We start from the raw sequence: 9,464 nt of genomic DNA, 5'->3' as shown, positions 1-9,464 counted from the left end.
TTGTTATATCTGCAAAGTCAATAATACCACAAGAAAAGGATTCACAATTTGGAACAAATATAATTTCTGGAACTGAATCAAAATCTGAAAAATCAACTTCAACTCAATCGCCCAAATCTGATATTCAAGAAGACGATTCAGAATTAGATAAAACAACTACAGTACAACCTATTGAAGAAATTGTAGAAGGAATATCTATAGAGGAATTAGAAAAAGAGCTTCCTAACATTGAGAAATACATCACTAAAAATGGTATTCCCTACTTCTTCTTCAATGGTGTTCCCAAAAAAAGTAGAATCTGGTACAACTGAGATAATTCAAAATAATGAAGATGGAACTTTCTCTGTAAAACATGTAACACCTGAGGGGGAAATCAAAGAAATTAAGTTTTCACCCAAACCATTTGTTTTTACTCAAGATTCCGAATCTTCGACTCCTAGCTCTGTTGAAACAACTTCATTCCAATCTGAAGACACAACAACCGTCTTACCTGTAGATCAAGTTGAGAAAATAAGCTTCGATGATTTTGAAAAGGAGGTTCCCAATGTTAGTGAATATTACATTAAGGATGGTGTTCCCTATTTTGTCATAAGTGATAAACCAACAAAAATTGAATCTGGACTTACAGAAGTTAAGCCCAATAGTGAGGATGGATCCATTAAGATAATTCACACATACCCTGATGGGGGTGTAAAGGAGATAACTCTTTCTGCTCAACCATTACAGACAACACAAGGATTTTCTACAACAGTTTCTCTTGGAGAAACAACACCTTCTTCTGATGCTGTTGTTACAACAACAGTATCCCAAGACGCAGTTACTACAACATTGAGTGAAGGTCTAATTTTGGAAGATGATGAAATTGAGGATATACCTGAATTGATTTCATTTGACAATCTTGTCAAAGAATTGCCCAAAATTTCAAAATATTACATCCATAGAGGTATTCCGTATTTTGTAATCAAAAATAAACCACATCGTGTTGAATCTGGTGTCACACAAGTCAAACCTAATGATGATGGAACTCTTTCTATTGTTAACATCAGTCCAGATGGAATTGTAAAAGAAGCTCAAATAACAACTGACCAATTAAAAAAAGATGATGCCATTGATGAAGAAAGACCAGAAATGATATCATTTGAGGATTTAGTCAAGACATTAACAAAAATTACTAGATATTACATAAAGGATGGTATCCCATACTTCGTCATCAACCACAAGCCATACAGAGTTGAATCTGGTGAGACTCGTGTCATTCCAAACAAAGATGGAACAGTTGCTATTACAAATATTAGTCCTGACTGGACTGTAAGAGAAGCTAAAATTCCCTCTGGCCAATTGAAGGAAGAGGAAGTTGTACGTATAGTGCGACCTACAACAATAACTTTTGAAAATCTAGTTAAGGAATTGCCAAAAGTAAATAGTTATTATATCAGAATGGGGATTCCATATTTTATCATCAACAATCAACCTCATCGTGTTGAATCTGGTGTCACACAAGTCACACCTAATGATGATGGAACAATTTCTATTGTTAACATAAGGCCAGATGGTAGTGTCAAAGAAGCTAAAGTTTCATCTGATCGATTGACAGAAAATACTCAAACAACAACGGGTAGTCCGATAGCTTCTGAATCAACAACGCCTAACTCTGTATTTACTGATGAGTTTAGGAATGAAAAAGTTAAGGAAATTAGCTTTGATGATTTTGAAAAGGAGGTTCCTAATGTTAGTGAATATTACATTAAGGATGGAGTTCCTTATTTCGTAATTAATAATAAACCAACAAGAATTGAATCTGGACTGACGGAGGTTACACCCAATAGTGAGGATGGATCCATCAAGGTCACTCATACATACCCTGATGGGGGTGTCAAGGAGATCATCCTCTCTGCTCAACCAATTCAAACAACACAAGGAATTTCTACAACAGTTTCTCTTGGAGAAACAACACCTTCTTCTGATGCTGTTGTTACAACAACAGTATCCCAAGACGCAGTTACTACAACATTGAGTGAAGGTCTAATTTTGGAAGATGATGAAATTGAGGATATACCTGAATTGATTTCATTTGACAATCTTGTCAAAGAATTGCCCAAAATTTCAAAATATTACATCCATAGAGGTATTCCGTATTTTGTAATCAACAATAAACCACATCGTGTTGAATCTGGTGTCACACAAGTCAAGCCTAATGATGATGGAACTCTTTCTATTGTTAACATAAGTCCAGACAGTAGTGTCAAAGAAGCTAAAGTTCCATCTGATCAACTGACAGAAGAAACTCTAACAACAACGGGTAGCCCAAATGCTTCTGAATTCACAACGCCTAATTCTGTATATTCCAACCAAGTCAGTACTGATCAAGTACAGGAAATTAGCTTTGAAGATTTTGAAAAGGAGGTTCCTAATGTTAGTGAATATTACATTAAGGATGGAGTTCCTTATTTTGTCATAAATGATAAACCAACAAAAATTGAATCTGGACTGACGGAGGTTACACCCAATAATGAGGATGAATCCATCAAGGTCACTCATACATACCCTGATGGGGGTGTCAAGGAGATCATCCTCTCTGCTCAACCAATTCAAACAACACAAGGAATTTCTACAACAGTTTCTCTTGGAGAAACAACACCTTCTTCTGATGCTGTTGTTACAACAACAGTATCCCAAGACGCAGTTACTACAACATTGAGTGAAGGTCTAATTTTGGAAGATGATGAAATTGAGGATATACCTGAATTGATTTCATTTGAAGATCTTGTCAAAGAATTGCCCAAAATTTCAAAATATTACATCCATAGAGGTATTCCGTATTTTGTAATCAACAATAAACCACATCGTGTTGAATCTGGTGTCACACAAGTCAAACCTAATGATGATGGAACTCTTTCTATTGTTAACATCAGTCCAGACGGTAGTGTCAAAGAAGCTAAAGTTTCATCTGATCAACTGACAGAAAAACCCCTAACAACAACAGGTAGCCCAATTGCTTCTGAATTCACAACGCCTAATTCTGTATATTCCAACCAAGTCAGTACTGATCAAGTACAGGAAATTAGCTTTGAAGATTTTGAAAAGGAGGTTCCTAATGTTAGTGAATATTACATTAAGGATGGAGTTCCTTATTTTGTCATAAATGATAAACCAACAAAAATTGAATCTGGACTGACGGAGGTTACACCCAATAATGAGGATGAATCCATCAAGGTCACTCATACATACCCTGATGGGGGTGTCAAGGAGATCATCCTCTCTGCTCAACCAATTCAAACAACACAAGGAATTTCTACAACAGTTTCTCTTGGAGAAACAACACCTTCTTCTGATGCTGTTGTTACAACAACAATATCCCAATATACTACAACATTGAGTGAAGGTCTAATTTCCGAAGATGACAAACCGGAATTGATTTCATTTGCAGATCTTGTCAAAGAATTGCCCAAAATTTCAAAATATTACATCCATAGAGGTATTCCATATTTTATAATCAACAATATACCACATCGTGTTGAATCTGGTGTCACACAAGTCACACCTAATGATGATGGAACTCTTTCTATTGTTAACATCAGTCCAGACGGTAGTGTCAAAGAAGCTAAAGTTTCATCTGATCAACTGACCGAAAAAACTCTAACAACAACAAGTAGTCCAATTGCTTCCGAATCAACTACCACATTTAAAACAGTTGATTATGTAACAACAGATAAAAATGGTATCATTACAAATGAATTTGAAAATAAAACGTCAGATGCAAAACCTACTAACCAAATTTCGTTTGAGGAGCTTGAAGAACAACTGTCTAATGTTACTGGATACTTTGTTAAAGACAATGTAACACATTTCGTTATTGATGGTAAACCAATGCAAATCGAGTCAGGAGAAACTTCAGTTGTTCCTAATGAAGAAGATGGTTCATTAACTATTACAAATGTTAATCCTGATGGAACAGTTAAGGCGATTACCCTATCCGCTGAACCTATTAATGAGGATTCCATTACTACTTCACCTTCATCCATCTTGATTTCTGATACTACCAAGACTCCTGAATCAATTGAAGAGATATCTACTGAACAAGGAGTAGGTGAAACCAAAACTACTCCTAGTTCAATTGTAACAACAATGGCCTCTGGATTAATTGAGGAAATATCTACTGAACAAGGAGTTGGTCAAACTACAACAACTCAAAGTTCTGTTGACACAACGAAATCTTCTGGTTCTGAAACTTCAACCACTGTAAAAGAAAGTATTGTTTTAGAAGATGATGTTGACGATTCCGAAGCTACTTCACCTTCATCCACTTTGATATCTAATGCTACCAAGTATCCTGAAGCAATTGAGGAAATGTCTACTGAACAAGGAGTTGGTGAAACTACCACTACACCTAGTTCATTTAAAACAACGTTGTCTTCTGGCTTGATTGAGGAAATATCTACTGAACAAGGAGTTGACGAAAGTACAACAACCCTTAGTTCCGTTGACACAACGAAGGCCTTTGGTTCTGAAACTTCAACCACAGTAAAAGAGAGTATTGTTTTTGAAGATGATGTTGAGGATTCCTTAACTACTTCACCTTCATCCACTTTGATTTCTAGTACTACGAAGAATCCTGAATCAATTGAGGAATTCTCGACTCAACAAGGAGTTGGTGATACTACTACTACACCTAGTACATTTAAAACAACGTTGGCTTCTGGATTAATTGAGAAAATATCTACTAAACAAGAAGTTGGCGAAAGTACAACAACGCTTAGTTCTGATGACACAACGAAGGCCTCTGATTCTATAACATCAACCACTTTAAAAGAAAGTATTATTTTTGAAGATGATGTTGAAGATACCGTAACTACCAAATCTGTTGTCGACAAATTTGATTTCACTAAAAAGTTTGAAACTACTGTTAAACCGGTTGAAGGTAGTTCTTCAAAGATCACTTTTGAAGATCTCAAAAAAGAATTACCTAATGTATCTGAATATTATGTCAAGGATGACGTTCCATACTTTGTTGTTGATGGTATTCCCAGGGTAGTCGATTCCGGTGTTACAAAGGCTCAACGTGATGAAAAGGATGGTTCTGTTAAAATTACTCATTTCTCTCCTGAAGGTCAAGTTAGTGAAATCGTTCTTTCAAATCAACCTATTGATAAAACAAATGAATTGGCCACAGAAAAACCTAAAGTAATTACAACAACAACAAAATCATCTTTCGTTTTAGCTGATTCTGAAGGAACAACTACAAGTTTGGGTGCATCGTTAAATAACTTTGCCGAAGATATCACCATAACAGACTTTGAAAAAGAGATTCCAAATATTGAGAAATATTATAAGGATGAGAATGTACCTTACTTCATTATTGATGGTGTTCCTAGAAAAATTAAAGACGGTGAAACTAATGTCGTTCCTAATTTAATTGACGGTACATTTGTTGTTAATCATATCACTCCAAATGGAGAAATCAAACAATTTAATGTAAATCCAGATCAAAACAAAGAGAATAACAAGACTACAGAAGTTCCTTCTATTCTCGAAACCACAACTTTGAATGAAGATTCTTCTTTCACTGTTGTTGAAGAATTTGATAAGAATTCTAGTGTTGTGAAAACTACTCAAACGCCATATGAGTCCACTACTGTGTCTGATGAATCAAACATTATTTTCCCAGACCAAACCACAACGTCTTCTAGTATGATGGACATGGAATTCATAAGCTTTGATGATTTAGTCAAAGAAATTCCGTATATTACTGAATATTTCATTAAAGATGATGTTCCTTTTTTCATTATTAGTGGTAAGCCAAGAAAAATAAAATCAGGCAAGACTCAAGCCATTCCAGACAATGAAGATGGTTCAATAAATGTTGTTCATATGACTACCGAAGGTGATATCAAAGAAATCAAGGTTTATGCTTCCAATGTTGGTTCCACGGCGACTGATACATCAACTGTACAAACAAAAACAACTGAAAGCTATACTAACTTAGAAGAAACAACAGTAGATCCATCCTTTGTTACTAAATCTGTTGAATTTACTTCCACACAATCACCCAAATCTGATATTCAAGAAGACGATTCAGAATTAGATAAAACAACAACAGGACAGCCTATTGAAGAAATTGTAGAAGGAATATCTATAGAGGAATTAGAAAAAGAGCTTCCTAACATTGAGAAATACATCACTAAAAATGGTATTCCCTACTTCTTCTTCAATGGTGTTCCCAAAAAAGTAGAATCTGGTATAACTGAAATCATTCCAAATAATGAAGATGGAACTTTCTCTGTAAAACATGTAACACCTGAGGGGGAAATCAAAGAAATTAAGTTTTCACCCAAACCATTTGTTTTTACTCAAGATTCCGAATCTTCGACTCCTAGCTCTGTTGAAACAACTTCATTCCAATCTGAAGACACAACAACCGTCTTACCTGTAGATCAAGTTGAGAAAATAAGCTTCGATGATTTTGAAAAGGAGGTTCCCAATGTTAGTGAATATTACATTAAGGATGGTGTTCCCTATTTTGTCATAAATGATAAACCAACAAAAAATTGAATCTGGACTTACAGAAGTTAAGCCCAATAGTGAGGATGGATCCATTAAGATAATTCACACATACCCTGATGGGGGTGTCAAGGAGATAATTCTTTCTGCTCAACCATTACAGACAACACAAGGAATTTCTACAACAGTTTCTCTTGGAGAAACAACACCTTCTTCTGATGCTGTTGTTACAACAACAGTATCCCAAGACGCAGTTACTACAACATTGAGTGAAGGTCTAATTTTGGAAGATGATGAAATTGAGGATATACCTGAATTGATTTCATTTGAAGATCTTGTCAAAGAATTGCCCAAAATTTCAAAATATTACATCCATAGAGGTATTCCGTATTTTGTAATCAACAATAAACCACATCGTGTTGAATCTGGTGTCACACAAGTCAAACCTAATGATGATGGAACTCTTTCTATTGTTAACATCAGTCCAGACGGTAGTGTCAAAGAAGCTAAAGTTTCATCTGATCAACTGACAGAAAAACCCCTAACAACAACAGGTAGCCCAATTGCTTCTGAATTCACAACGTCTAATTCTGCATTTACCAATAAAGTCAGTACTGATCAAGTAGAGGAAATTAGCTTTGAAGATTTTGAAAAGGCGGTTCCTAATGTTAGTGAATATTACATTAAGGATGGAGTTCCTTATTTTGTCATAAATGATAAACCAACAAAAATTGAATCTGGACGGACGGAGGTTACACCCAATAATGAGGATGAATCCATCAAGGTCACTCATACATACCCTGATGGGGGTGTCAAGGAGATCATCCTCTCTGCTCAACCAATTCAAACAAAACAGGGAATTTCTACAACTGCTTCTTTGGGAGAAACAACACCTTCTTCTGAAACATTTGTTACAGCAACTGTACCTCAAGACGCAGTTACTACAACATTAAATGAAAGTATTATTGCCGAAGATGACAAACCTGAATTTATTTCATTTGAAGATCTTGTCAAAGAATTGCCCAAAGTTTCAAAATATTACATCCATAGAGGTATTCCGTATTTTGTCATCAACAATAAACCACATCGTGTTGAATCTGGTGTCACACAAGTCAAACCTAATGATGATGGAACTCTTTCTATTGTTAACATAAGTCCAGATGGAAGTGTCAAAGAAGTTAAAGTTTCATCTGATCAATTGACAGAAAAAACTCTAGCAACAACGGGTAGCCCAATTGCTTCTGAATTCACAACACCTAATTCTGTATATACCAATAAAGTCAGTACTGATCAAGTAGAGGAAATTAGCTTTGAAGATTTTGAAAAGGCGGTTCCTAATGTTAGTGAATATTACATTAAGGATGGAGTTCCTTATTTTGTCATAAATGATAAACCAACAAAAATTGAATCTGGACTGACGGAGGTTACACCCAATAATGAGGATGAATCCATCAAGGTCACTCATACATACCCTGATGGGGGTGTCAAGGAGATCATCCTCTCTGCTCAACCAATTCAAACAACACAAGGAATTTCTACAACAGTTTCTCTTGGAGAAACAACACCTTCTTCTGATGCTGTTGTTACAACAACAATATCCCAATATACTACAACATTGAGTGAAGGTCTAATTTTGGAAGATGATGAAATTGAGGATATACCTGAATTGATTTCATTTGACAATCTTGTCAAAGAATTGCCCAAAATTTCAAAATATTACATCCATAGAGGTATTCCGTATTTTGTAATCAACAATAAACCACATCGTGTTGAATCTGGTGTCACACAAGTCAAGCCTAATGATGATGGAACTCTTTCTATTGTTAACATCAGTCCAGACGGTAGTGTCAAAGAAGCTAAAGTTTCATCTGATCAACTGACCGAAAAAACTCTAACAACAACAAGTAGTCCAATTGCTTCCGAATCAACTACCACATTTAAAACAGTTGATTATGTAACAACAGATAAAAATGGTATCATTACAAATGAATTTGAAAATAAAACGTCAGATGCAAAACCTACTAACCAAATTTCGTTTGAGGAGCTTGAAGAACAACTGTCTAATGTTACTGGATACTTTGTTAAAGACAATGTAACACATTTCGTTATTGATGGTAAACCAATGCAAATCGAGTCAGGAGAAACTTCAGTTGTTCCTAATGAAGAAGATGGTTCATTAACTATTACAAATGTTAATCCTGATGGAACAGTTAAGGCGATTACCCTATCCGCTGAACCTATTAATGAGGATTCCATTACTACTTCACCTTCATCCATCTTGATTTCTGATACTACCAAGACTCCTGAATCAATTGAAGAGATATCTACTGAACAAGGAGTAGGTGAAACCAAAACTACTCCTAGTTCAATTGAAACAACAATGGCCTCTGGATTAATTGAGGAAATGTCTAGTGAGCATGGAGTTGGTCAAACTACAACAACTCAAAGTTCTGTTGACACAACGAAATCTTCTGGTTCTGAAACTTCAACCACAGTAAAAGAAAGTATTGTTTTAGAAGATGATGTTGACGATTCCAAAGCTACTTCACCTTCATCCACTTTGATATCTAATGCTACCAAGTATCCTGAAGCAATTGAGGAAATGTCTACTGAACAAGGAGTTGGTGAAACTACCACTACACCTAGTTCACTTAAAACAACGTTGTCTTCTGGCTTGATTGAGGAAATATCTACTGAACAAGGAGTTGACGAAAGTACAACAACCCTTAGTTCCGTTGACACAACGAAGGCCTTTGGTTCTGAAACTTCAACCACAGTAAAAGAGAGTATTGTTTTTGAAGATGATGTTGAGGATTCCTTAACTACTTCACCTTCATCCACTTTGATTTCTAGTACTACGAAGAATCCTGAATCAATTGAGGAATTCTCGACTCAACAAGGAGTTGGTGAAACTACTACTACACCTAGTACATTTAAAACAACGTTGGCTTCTGGATTAATTGAGA

Source organism: Lepeophtheirus salmonis, chromosome 1 (assembly GCF_016086655.4).
Source record: "Lepeophtheirus salmonis chromosome 1, UVic_Lsal_1.4, whole genome shotgun sequence".
Taxonomy (NCBI): Eukaryota; Metazoa; Arthropoda; class Copepoda; order Siphonostomatoida; family Caligidae; genus Lepeophtheirus; species Lepeophtheirus salmonis.
This window is presented reverse-complemented; position numbering follows the sequence as displayed.